Source organism: Quercus robur, chromosome 2 (assembly GCF_932294415.1).
Source record: "Quercus robur chromosome 2, dhQueRobu3.1, whole genome shotgun sequence".
NCBI lineage: Eukaryota > Viridiplantae > Streptophyta > Magnoliopsida > Fagales > Fagaceae > Quercus > Quercus robur.
In genome coordinates, this window is record NC_065535.1 from 77,785,870 (window position 1) to 77,798,717 (window position 12,848).

The 12,848-nt window shown below is 34.3% G+C and overlaps 3 protein-coding genes across 20 annotated transcripts in view; 2 read left to right on the forward strand and 1 right to left on the reverse strand.

Moving 5' to 3' along the window:
- The window catches only part of LOC126715135 (MDIS1-interacting receptor like kinase 2-like), a 99,284-nt gene that overhangs the window by 48,742 nt on the left and 37,694 nt on the right, over positions 1 to 12,848 (forward strand). The gene's annotated exons all lie outside the window — the stretch shown is intronic.
- The window catches only part of LOC126715137 (sialyltransferase-like protein 1), a 101,605-nt gene that overhangs the window by 44,731 nt on the left and 44,026 nt on the right, over positions 1 to 12,848 (reverse strand). The gene's annotated exons all lie outside the window — the stretch shown is intronic.
- Positions 1 to 12,848, forward strand: part of LOC126715134 (MDIS1-interacting receptor like kinase 2-like) — a 63,360-nt gene that overhangs the window by 13,249 nt on the left and 37,263 nt on the right. The window lies entirely within an intron of this gene.

The window sequence follows — 12,848 nt, forward strand, 5'->3', positions numbered from 1 at the left end:
GTGTTAGAGTAGCTGGGGTAGGGAGTTGGATGGACAATGTGTGTGTGTACGTGTGTGTGTTTGAGAGAGAGAGGGAGAGAGAAATTTCTCAATGGACTTTGAATTCTCAATCAACAATGGCATCTTTGGTGGTGTCTTCAGTAAAACCAATGACTTCCCTCAGATCCAGTGGTGTCTATGACGGCATCTCACATGGTGATGGGGTTTTTAATTTTTAATTTTTTATGATAAATTTAATTTTCTAATTATATTAGTTGAATATGATAACAATGAGAATGAGGTTTAGGTCCTGATTCTTTGTAGTAACTCCTATTTCTCTATTTATAAAAATATGATGTGTCACATTGGCATAGGATGGTGTAAATAGTTGCATTTGCATCAAATCATTATTAAATCTCTTCTCTAATCATATTAGCTAACAGAGTTTAAGGGGAGTGATTGTTTATTTATTGTATATCAATTCTTCTACGACCACAACTTTTGTCAAAACTCTAAAGTGGTTGATTGTAAAGGGTAGACAATGATTTATACATAGTAGACCCATTACTTATTCTCCACTATTTACAGTCAACTACATCAAGTTTGCCCCTCTCCATGCACAAAGTGCTTGGGGGTTTAGGGGGGAAAGGGTTCGAGTTGCGAGATTAGCAGCATGTTGTAATTATATCTCAAAAAAAAAAAAAAAAAAAAAAACTACATCAAATTTGTGGCGAAAGTAATGCAACAAAAGTTTTATCCCTAAAATTTTCTCATAAATTATGTAGGGTAGATAGATTTATTGATGCAATTTCCATTTATATAAGGATATCATATGAAACTCCAAGAGTCTTGTAAGTCAATTAGCACATCTAGTTTGTCCAACAAAGACGTATAGGATTCAAATTCCCACTCTTCTATTATAACTATTGAATTTATAAAAGCAAAAAAAAAAAAAAAAAGTCATCATATTATATTTATATGAATCCTTTAATAAAAGTGATAGAAATCAAATGACTCATAGTAACTCACAACACCATTTAAGAAAAAAAAAAAAATTTCTAATATCATTATACCATTAACTTTTTTCAATAATATAAGCACCTCGTATGAAACATTTAATAAAATGTAAGAAATAAATTGTGGCCATAAAACGTAGGACAAAAATTGCACTAGGAAAGATTCTTCGCAACGCATCCTAACTTAAATTGCAAGCTACACAGCAAGTTCGCCAGAGCTGGACCTAAAGTCATCCGACATCGATGGAATTTGAAAGATGTACACTTCAATTGAATTATGAGGAAGATTTTTAGAGAAATTTCCAAGATGTTCACCTCAATTGAATTATAAGGAAGACTCATAGAGAAATGTCCAAGATGTTAACTTCAAGTTTAATTTTTGCACTTTAGTAGGATTCAAAAGGATAATATTTCGAGAGAAATGCGTTATTGTTAATTCAAAGTTTGAAAAAATAAAAAAAATGCTAATGCCACGGGGGCACAACTCACCCACGCCCAGTGACAAATTATGAGTAGTAGAGAAAAAGTAGTGGGTTCACAACTTCACCATTCACAATTTGCTACGTGAGTGAGTTGTGACAAAAGTTGTATTATTTGTTATGATCCTAGCATTTTTCAAAAATGTTATCCTAGTTATTTGACACCATTTGGTCGAGTTGATATCTCAGGAGAGGGCATAGGTTCAAGCTATGGGGTAGTAGGCTAGCGAGATATGTACTAATGTAAGTATTTCTAACCATCTCAAAAAGAAAAAATTAGTACATTTTTAAAATGTGGTCAATATGTGTTTGAAATATGTGTGAATATGTGTTTGAAATAGTGAATGTAAACTAGATAGTTTTTTTCCAAAAATAAATATGGGATCTTTTACTAATGAATCAATTATGTATTTCATTTTTTTTCAAAGAATATGGCCAATTTCTATCACTTTTGGGAGAAAGTGTACAATTATTATTACTACACTTTGCATGGTAATAATAGTATTAATGTAAACTAATAATTTTCCTTTTAATTATTATAAGGCTGTCTTTCTTGAGTCTTGAGTGATGCATATAACAATCAACCATTTGGCCTTGTATTGCATATATCCATCAATCAAAGAAATTACACCATTTACTGATTTCACTTATCTACTGAGCTCACACCGAACAAGAAAGGGCGAGAAATAAACCGTGGGCCAGGATTAAAAAGGGAACTTGTAAAAAGGGGACTTGGTGTAGATCTCAAGTAAAATTCTGCGCTAGATCTATAGGATTCAAGGAGACAATAATTTCTTGAAAACCACGTTGGTATTTATTCAGAGTCAAGAAGAGTGGCGCCTTTCAGTCTTTGGAAAAGTTTGCATTTCAATTATTAAAGTGTGTTAGAGTGAATGAGTGATGCATATATATAAGAATAAACCATTTACCATGGGCATTGCACTCATCAAGCAATCAATCAATTATACACTTTATTTTAACATGGCTCCCTCTGTCTCCATTTCCATTCTGGTATTAGCATTATGGGTTCTTTGTATATTCACGCGCTCCACAACTATGGTTGTTGCAGCTAAGTCATCAGCGCTAGAACAAGAATCCAAGGCTCTGCTGGAGAGTGGGTGGTGGAGTAGTAACTACACCAATGGTTCCTCTTTAAGTCATTGCGAGTGGCCTGGAATCTTTTGCAATGTTGGCGGAAGCGTCATAGAGATTGACATGGAAGGCGCCTATCTGGGAGATAAGTTACGAAAATTCGACTTCTCATCCTTCCCAAATTTTTAGTCCGTCTTTTTCTTGATAATACTGGACTCCATGGAAGCATCCCGCCAGAGATTGGTACTCTTTCTAAACTCACCTATCTTTCTCTATCCACGAATAATCTCACAGGTAATTTGCCTCTTTCACTTACAAACCTCACTCAATTAGAGGGGTTTTTCATTTACAATAATCTAATCAGTGGCTCCATCCCCGACCTATTGGGAAATTTAAAAAATCTTCAAATGTTACAACTAAGTACAAATGCTTTCAGTGGGTCCATCCCACACCAATTGGGAAATTTAAATAATCTTGGATATTTAGATATAAGTAGAAATAAACTCACTGGTGAGTTACCTCCTTCGCTTGCCAACCTTACTCATTTAGACACATTTGACATTTCTTCTATAGTGTCAGAAATTAGATTTCTAAAGAATCTAGAATACTTGGACAGTTGGACCTACAACAAAACAAGCTCACCGGTCCACTCCCTTCATTTCTATGGTATCTAACTAACTTGACCTATTAGTCTCTTAATTCAAACCAAATCAATGGTTCCATTCCTGTAGAAATCGGCGATATGAAGAATTTGGGAGAGTTGTACCTCAATTATAATGACATCGCTGGTCAAGTCCCTTTCACAATAGGTAATTTAACTAACTCGAGAACTTTGTCCCTTGCTTGTAACCAAATTAGTGGCTCCATTCCTATAGAAATAGTTAATTGCTCTTTGTTTCACAACTTAAATTTAAGCCACAACCATTTAACAGGAAACATTTCATTTCACATAAGCAACCTTTATTTGTTACGATTTTTAGATCTTAGCTATAATAACCTTAGTGGTTCCATCCCCAAACTATCAATCGTTTAGATGCTTTGGAAACTCTGTCCCTCTATTGGAATCAAATCAGTGGCTCCATCCCCACTGAAATAATTGATTGCCAGAGCTTGAGACACTTGACATTAAGCCACAACTACTTAACTGGAAACATTCCCTCTCACATTAGTTTTCTTAATTTCTTAGATGCTATTGACCTAAGTCATAACAATATCAGCGAAGATATTCCATTTGAACTTGTAGATTCAAAACCTTTAGACCTTTTGGATCTTAGCTACAATAATCTTACTGGAAACATTCCCATTTTTTCTATTTCCATAAAAGAAATAAACCTTTCATACAATTCGTTGCAAGGTCAGATCCCAAATGGGTACTTGAATTGTGCACCTTACACATTTATTGGCAACAAAGATTTATGCAGTGACATCAAAGGTTTCCCTCCCTGCTTTCCAACTTCCACAAACAATAACAAATCAATTGTCCACCAAATAAAAATTGTTGTTCCCTTCAGCTTTTTTTGTGTGGTTTTACTTGTTGGGTGTTTTTTTCCTCTCTCGATGTGAGGATAAGAAAACTAAATCGAAGTAAAGTGAAACAAAGAATGGTAACTTATTTTCAATATGGAATTATGAGGGGAAAATTGCATATGAAGACATCATCGAAGCAACAAAGGACTTTGACATTAGCTACTGCATCGGGATAGGCGATTATGGTAGTGTTTACAAAGCACAGTTGCCTAGTGGTAAAGTAGTTGCCATAAAGAAACTTCATCGCTTGGAGGTTGAGAACCCAAAATTTGACAAGAGTTTCAAAAATGAGATCAAAATGTTAGCAGAAATTCGACATCGAAATATTGTTAAACTTCTTGGCTACTGTTTGCATAATTGATGCATGTTTTTGGCCTATAAGTATATGGAAAGGGGAAGCTTGCTTTCTGTCCTAAGCAACGATGCTGAGGCTGTGGAATTCAATTGGATAAAGAGGATGAATGCCATCAAAAGTACTGCACATGCCTTATGTCACATGCATCATGAATGTGTTCCAGTAATTGTTCACAGAGATATAACTAGCAACAATATACTATTGAACTCTGAATTGGCGGCTTTTGTCTTTGATTTTGGCATGGCTAAATTTCTTGATCTTGATTCCTCCAATCAAACTTTAGTTGCTCGGACTTATGGTTATCTTGCTCCAGGTAAATTAATATTCTTTTTGTCATACTCCCAACTATTATTTTAAAAGTTTGCCACAAGTGGAGACTTCTACATAACCATGCTACTTAGCATACTTTATTGTTTGTTACATGACAAGGCCATGTATGCATGGTAGAAAATATCACTTTCACAATGGAAATTTTATATACTAACAAGTTGTCCAATGTCTTCATAAAATAAGTATTAGAAAGAAAGGTATAACTTTAAGATTAAAGATGAAAAAAAGACATTACATCTTCTCATACTTTTTTTCCCCTTATATTTACAAAGTTGGCCTATACTATGGTGGTGACTGAAAAATGTGATGTTTATAGCTTTGGAGTGGTGACATTAGAAATATTAATGGGAAGACATCCAGGTGAACTCTTGACATCATTATCTTCATCTCAAAGTGTGATGTTAAATGAAATATTAGACCAACGTCTCCCACCTCCAAACCGTTTGGTTGCACAGGATGTTTTTTTTGTTGCCGCAATTTCATTTGCTTGCTTACACACTCAACCAAAGTCCAGGCCGACAATGAAATGGGTGTCCCAAACATTTCTCTCTCACAAGAAACCAGCAATGTACCCCATACATTCAGCTTCACTGTGGCAGTTGAGGAACCAACAAACTTATACGATTGGAGAGAGTGAAACTAAATAAGATACTTGTTATTCGGTTGAGAACAATATTGTTTGATGAATTGCTGTGGAAAAAAATGGTGTGTGTTACAGTAACAATTCCTTCAGGATATTGAGTAAGTTGTACGTGTTGTTCTTTATGATTTGTAACTTGTATTTTGCAACATGAAATTTATGCCTTTACCACATCTAGAATTCCCCATTTCATTATGGCAACTCCACGCAGCACAATTCCTAGGAAAAGATAAACAGGATTAGGAATACTCTGCAACAAAAACAATCCAAAATGTCAAAATGTTCACCGTATCTTTTAAGGAGGCCTCAATTAGTGGTTCAGTATGTAACATGTGTCCAACCACACCACAACAAGAACATTTTACTAAAACACTTACTGATGAAGGAAATTTACAGAATAACTAATATTTATCATCACAGAAGTGAGAGTATGTGGCAAACTGAAAGAATGATCTAGCACACGGATAGAAGCATGAGTTACACAAATTACATAACTCAGAAAAGTATCTCAATCATGCATTCATCTGATCATGGTGCATGTCCTCTTTCTTCAAGAATGTGACCGTAAGGCCAACATTAGATCTTATTAGTTTACATGTACACAGTCTTCCCAGTTAACTATCTACACGGCAATAAGGAATGCAACGGCCGTCTGAGACAAGATTTTCACCTTAATCATTGCATTGAAGTCTCTGTGTGTCACACTTTTAATTATAAATACCTCGTGAACTGCAAGAGAAAATACTTGGGAGTCATTAAACTATCTAGATCATGCACGGTGCACCAACAGACATTGGTGACTTTCCTAAAAAGGGCACCAAATCAGAGGCATCTTAAATGGTAGTCAATAACAAAGGAACTATGGAGGACTAATAGTTTATCACTCCTATATTTTTTTTGGGAATAAGGCTTGCTATTGTTGTCATCTTAAACTTAATTCAACCTGTACGATCGTTCTTAGAGCTAATTGTGATTTTTAAATTAGTCAAGGCCAGAATTTCAAGTTGTGGGTTTCCATCGAAAATATTGAGCACTATAAAAATGGTTTTCTGTAATTGGATGAGGGATAGACACAACTAAGAATATTATAACAATCAAATATCTCATAATGCATCAATAACTGGTTAGAGAAAACAAGAATAAACAGAAATCCCTCCAGACCAACAAGAATAACTTGGCGTATTGAAATTGAATTTTGTAGTGCCATGTCAGAGTCGTGATTTTGTCTTTGGTCTCATTTTTTTTTTCCCCCCTCAAAACTTCTATTGTTGTTTCTTCTTCTTCTTGTTTAAAGGCAGAGTCGGTTGTAGTGCCAATTCAAATTAGAACTAGCAAAATTGGATATGGATCCGATAACCCATCCAAACTAAAAATAAAGATATGGGTATGGGCACAGATTTTTGGACCGGTAAATAGGGTTGACCCAAACCAGCCCACTAAAATGGCAGGTCGAGTTGACCAACTTTTTTCATAGGATTTTTTTTTTTTTTTTGGCTTTATAACTCTTTGTAAAACATGCTTTACACATCCACCTCTCTCTCTCTCTCTCTCTCTCTCTCTCTCTTCACAAACTCATAGATTAATCTTTCTCAACAAGTCAAGACTTAAAGACTTTAATCTTGGATTGTGTAAACTAATGGTCCGTTTAAATTGAGAGAGAGGGAGGGAGAGTAGATTAGAATTATTTTAAAATTAACTTATTTTCAGCCAATTTTACTTTACTCTTCTCCACTCCCCCTCTATTCTCCCTCAATCCAAACAAGCCCTACAGAATTTATATATTACTTAATTGTTGTTTTAGATTATTATTTTTTGTTTTATTGAGAAGAAGACAAGGACAATATTATCGAGTTTTATTTTCATTTATTATTAATATTGTTATTTTTTAGCATTTGAAAAAAAAATGGTCATATTGGGTTGACCTACTCCATAAAATAGTTTATTAGGGTCATTAGTTTTACAATTCATTTTTAGGACGCTTTACATTTTTATTAGGGTTTAGGGTTTGGCCAAAACTTGACAGATTCAAAGTCTAACTTGATCAATTCAACTTGTGTTAAGAATGAGTTGAGCTTGTTATTTGTGGGTTTTACAAAAGCTAGGATTGGGAGATGGACGAACTTTGTGTGTGTGTGTGTGTGTGTGTGTGTGTGTGTGTGTGAGAGAGAGAGAGAGAGAGAGAGAGAGAGAGAGAGAGAGAGAGAGAGAGAGAGAGAGAGAGAGAGAGAGAGAGAGAAATTTCTCAATTGACTTTGAAATTCTCAATCAACAATAGTGTCTTCAGTAACACCAGTAACAAGAACGACTCAGATCTAATGGTGTCTACTATGACATCTCACATTAGTGGGGAATAGGATTTTTAATTTTCAAATTTTTTTGAGAATTTTAATTTTCAAATTAGATGGGTTTAATTTTTTGATTTTATTAGTTGAATATGATATTAACGAGGGTGTGATTGTGTGTAGCAGCTGTTATTTTTCTATTTATAAAAGATGATGTGTCCCAATGGTATTGGATGGTGTAAATAGGGGTATTTGCACAAAATATTTATTAAATTAAAATTCTTCTCCAATCATGTTAGGTAGCAGAGTTTGAGGAGCGTGATTTTTTATATATTGTACACCTTCTTCTTCTTGGCCAAAATTCTAAAATGGTTGGTCCTTAAGTACTTAAGCATATACAATCACTTATACATGGAGATGGAGTTATAAACCTACCATTCTTTCTCTGTTACTCACAATTAACCACATCAAAGTTTCTCATAAAAAAATAAATAAAAAATAAAAAATAAAAAAAACCACATCAAAGTTGTGGTAAAAGTAATACAATAAAATTTGTATCCCTAAATTTTCTCATTTTCTATATAGGAAAGATAGATTTACATATTCCTTTTACATTAATTTCAGGACATCATATGAAACTTCAAAAACATTATAGCTCAGTTAGCCCCTCTAGTTTATCCTACGGAATCATGTAGTGGCCATAGAGTTCAAATCCCTCTCCCCGTTATAACTATTGAATTTATGAAAGGAAAAAAAAAAAGGACATCATATTATTTGAAGCCGTTAAATATTTAATAAAGGGTTAGAAATGTTTAGACCATTTATTTATTTATTTTTATTTGCTAATATCATTACACTATTTACTTTCTTCGTTAATATAAGCATCTCATATGAAATGTAGGTTCGGACATCATAGGTTTAAATTATATCTTATAAAAAAAAAAAAAAATCCTTTAATAAAATGTAAGAAATAAACCGCGGCCATTAAACCATTAGTACTGATTGCACTAGTCAGATTATTCGCAACGCGTCCTAAGTCCTAACTCAAATTGCAAGCTTCGCAGCAATTCCACCAAAGGTCCAAAGGGCAGGACTAACACGCATTGGCCCAATTTCTGCAGTTCAATGGGATTTAAGAACATCATTCTTCGTGAGAATTACGTTGTTGGCATTCATTCAAACTTCAAAGTCAAAAAAGAAAAGAAAAAGAAAAAGTAACGCACTATTTAAGTGACTTTCGGTGGAATTTTTAATTATAAACGTGCCTTCTTGGTCATCTACAGTTAGTAAAATATAGTACTAATGGGAATATATCCACATTTAAAAAAAAAAAAAAATTGTTTAAAAAATTCGGCATAAAAATATTGAAACAGAGAGAGAACAATATTAAAGTCCGTTTGAGAATAACTTATTTTGCTATAATTGAAAACTTTTTATTAAAAATACGTAAAAAAAAGAAAACTAAAAGCTGACTTTTGAAGTAATGGAACTCACTTTAGGAGCAAAAGTAAGCTAAAAAGTAAAATAAACTAACTTTTTTTAAAATCCTAAATGCATTTAGGAGAAAAAATAAACTAAAAAGTAAAATAAGTTAACCTTTTCTTAAATTCCAAACGCAACTTTTGTGTATAAGTGATACGTTTATTTTTGAAAATTTTGCGATTAAAACTATAGATCTATTTGCAAATAATATAATTAGTAAACTTTTTATTCTACTTCCATTAAACATATTTATATTATAATAAAATCATGAACAATTAAAAATATATTTATTAAATAATAATTATATAATAAACTTTGTTACTTTTTTTTTTTTTTTACGTCTTTTTGCCTTTTCCATCCTTGATATACCAGTTTTGAATTTTTTTTTTTTTTTGATAAAACAGTTTGAAATTTTTACAAGCATATTCGATATTTCTAAAAAATAAAAAAATACAAGCATATACATTGTATCTTAAATAAAATATATAATAGAGAAAATAAAATGCATTAACTTTTTTTTATGCCTAGTGTAGCTTGTGAAGACGTCCTGAAGTGTGTGAGGCACAAATGTGATATTTCCGTGATTTAAAGGAATAAAAAATATGAGTACAGCTGTAGCCGGTTGCTTAACTTTTTGAGTGTCTGTGATTACTGCCTTATTGGGACTATTTCTTAGAGCAGAGCATTAGCATTGGGGAATGCTAATGCCATATCTAAGAGAAATTTGACATTTTAAACCTAAAAACCTCCTGCATCAGAGAATGGTAAATAGTAGTATTGTAAATTTTTTTGCAATACTGCTACAGTACAATTCTAAACATAGAATTGTACTGTTCATAGAATTGCAAAAAAAAAAAAAAAATTTTACTCTCCTATTTCCCCCGAAATTTCTCTCTCATCCCTCTCATTTTTTCTGTTGTCTTCTCACTCTTCCTTCTCTTTCTCCATCTGCTCTCTCCTCTCTGAAGCTTCATCGCCAAAATTTCTCACCCATCTCTGAAATTTCTCACCCATCTCACACAGCCACTCTCTCATCTCTCATAGCATGGCCTCTCTCTCATCTCTCATCGCACGGCTTCTCTCTCATTGCACCGGTGCTGGGTTTTGGATTTTTGAGGTTGGAGGTTGGATCAGCGTGGATCGGCGAGCTGGGTTTGGATTGTTGGGCTGGGATCGGTTGATGGTGGGTTTGGATCGGTTGATCGGTGGGTTTGAAATGGTGGATCCGTTGATCGATGGGTGGATCGTTTGGGTTGATCATCGGTAGCTCCGATGGTGGCTCCGGTGATGATTTTTGGGTATTTTCGACGGCTTGGGTTTCAAATCGGCGGCGTGGGTTTGTTGATCGGTGGCTTGGTTTTGCTGATCGGTGGCTTGGGTGGTGGGTGTGGTGGCCGTTGTTGGCTCCAACTGGTTTGATGGTTTGTGTGTGTGTGGCTCTGTTGATGGTTTGTGTTTGTGTGTGTGTGGCTTTGTTGTGGTTGGGTTGTGGCTGAAGTGGCTGGTTATTCTGGGTTTCTGATGGGTTTTTTTTTTTTTTTTTTTTTTTTTTTTTTTTTAATATGGGTTTTTGTTCCTGTGGGATTTTGGTGAGCAGTGGGCCATGGCTTGGGTTTTTCTGGGTTTTTGTTCCGATGGGTCTGTGTGTGTGGCTTTGTGTGTTGAACCGGTGTTGAGGGAGAAAGAGAGGAAAAAAAAAGACTGTTGGAAAGCCTAGGAAAACAAAAGTTTCGGTCAGAAAAAAAATAATAAAGAAAGATTAAAAAATAATATTTTAATAAAAATAGAAGTTTGGGATGGTGGAGGTATTGTAAAATAAGATGATATAAATGATAAAGTGGTTTTTAGAATTGTAAAATAGAATAGCATTGCAATTTTCCAATGCTATGCTCTTAGCATTGGAGAATGCTAATGCTATATCTAAGGGAAATTTAGCATTTGTAGTCTTAAAATCATCTACATCAGAAAATTGTAAAAGCAAGTATTGTAAATTTTTTGCAATACTTGCTACAGTGCAATTCTAAAGATAGAATTGCACTGTAGCAGTATTCTAAAAAAAAATTAATATTTTATCTTTACTCTCTCTCCTCTGTCTCTCATCTTTCTCATTTTTTCCTTATCTCTTCTCTCTCTTCCGTCTCTGCTTCTCCATATGCTCTCTCGGCTCTGCTCTCCATCTGCTCTCTTATCTCTCTCATTTTTTTGAATGGGTTTGCTCCGGTGGCTCCGGTGATGATTTTTTTTGAATGGGTTTGCTCCGGAGGCTCCGGTATCTCTACTCTCTCTCCTCTGTCTCTCATCTCTCTCATTTTTTCTGTTCTCTTCTCTCTCTTTCGTTTCTGCTTCTCCATCTGCTCTCTCGGCTCTGCTCTCCATCTGCTCTCTCATCTCTCTCATTTTTTTGAATGGGTTTGCTCCGGTGATATTTTTTTTGAATGGGTTTGCTCCGGTGGCTCCAGTGATGATGTTTTTTGAATGGGTTTGCTCCGGTGATGATTTTTTTTGAATGGGTTTGCTCCGGTAGCTCAGGTGATGATTTTTTTTTGAATGGATTTACTCCGGAGATGATTTTTTTTTTAATGGGTTTGCTTCGGTGATGATTTTTTTTTTGAATGGGTTTGAATGGGCTTGCTCCGGTGATGATTTTTTTGATCGATGGCCTGGGTTTCAAATCTGCGGCGTGGGTTTCAGATCGGTGGCTTGGGTTTGTTGATTGGTGGACTGGTTTGATGGTTTGTGTGTGTGGCTCTGTTGATGGTTTGTGTTTGTGTGTGTGGCTTTGTTGCTGGTTTGTGTTTGTGTGTGGCTCTTTGTTGCTGGTTTGATGTTTGTGTGTGGCTCTTTGTTGCTGGTTTGATGTTTGTGTTTGTGTTTGTGTGTGTGGTGATGGGTTTGGGTAGGATGATTAGTGTATCATGGGTGTGTGTGTGTGTTGTGTGTTGAACCGGTGCTAGAGGTTGAGAGAGAGGAATAAAAATTGCTGTTGGAAAGCCCAGGAAAACGGTTGGAAACAAAATAATAAAGAAAGGTAAAAAATAATATTTTAATAAAAATAGAGTTTTGGGATGTGGAAGTATTGTAAAATGGTATGGTATATTGATAAAGTGGTGTTTTAGAATGGTAAAATAGAATAGCATTGGAATTTTCCAATGCTGATGCTAACATTTATCTATCTCACCATCAAAAAAAAAAAAAACATTTATCTATCTCGTTTTTTTAGTAAATAAACTTTACGCATTATCAATATAACGCAAATGATACTTTTTATTTAACATGTATGTATCCGTACAGTTGTAATAAGCATTTTTACTAATTTAACATCTATTTTAATAAATTCATTTTAAAAAAATTTTAATACCACTTTTATAAAAAAAATTATTAAAGTGAATTTTTTTAATAAAAATTTTCTCAAAATAATTTACAAACGATTAATACTGCTTCTGCTATGTTGATGTGGGGCCAGCTCGCCATTGTTCTCGTACCTAACAAGAAATTACACACCATTTACTGATTTCACTTGTACAAAATATGAGCTCACACGGAACAAGAAAGTGCGAGAAATAAATCGTGGGCCAAGATTAAAAAGGGTACTTGTAAGAAATTTCCGAGGAAATTAAGATCATGCGGGTAGGTCTTAAGTAAACTTCTGCTCTTCTATTTCTATAG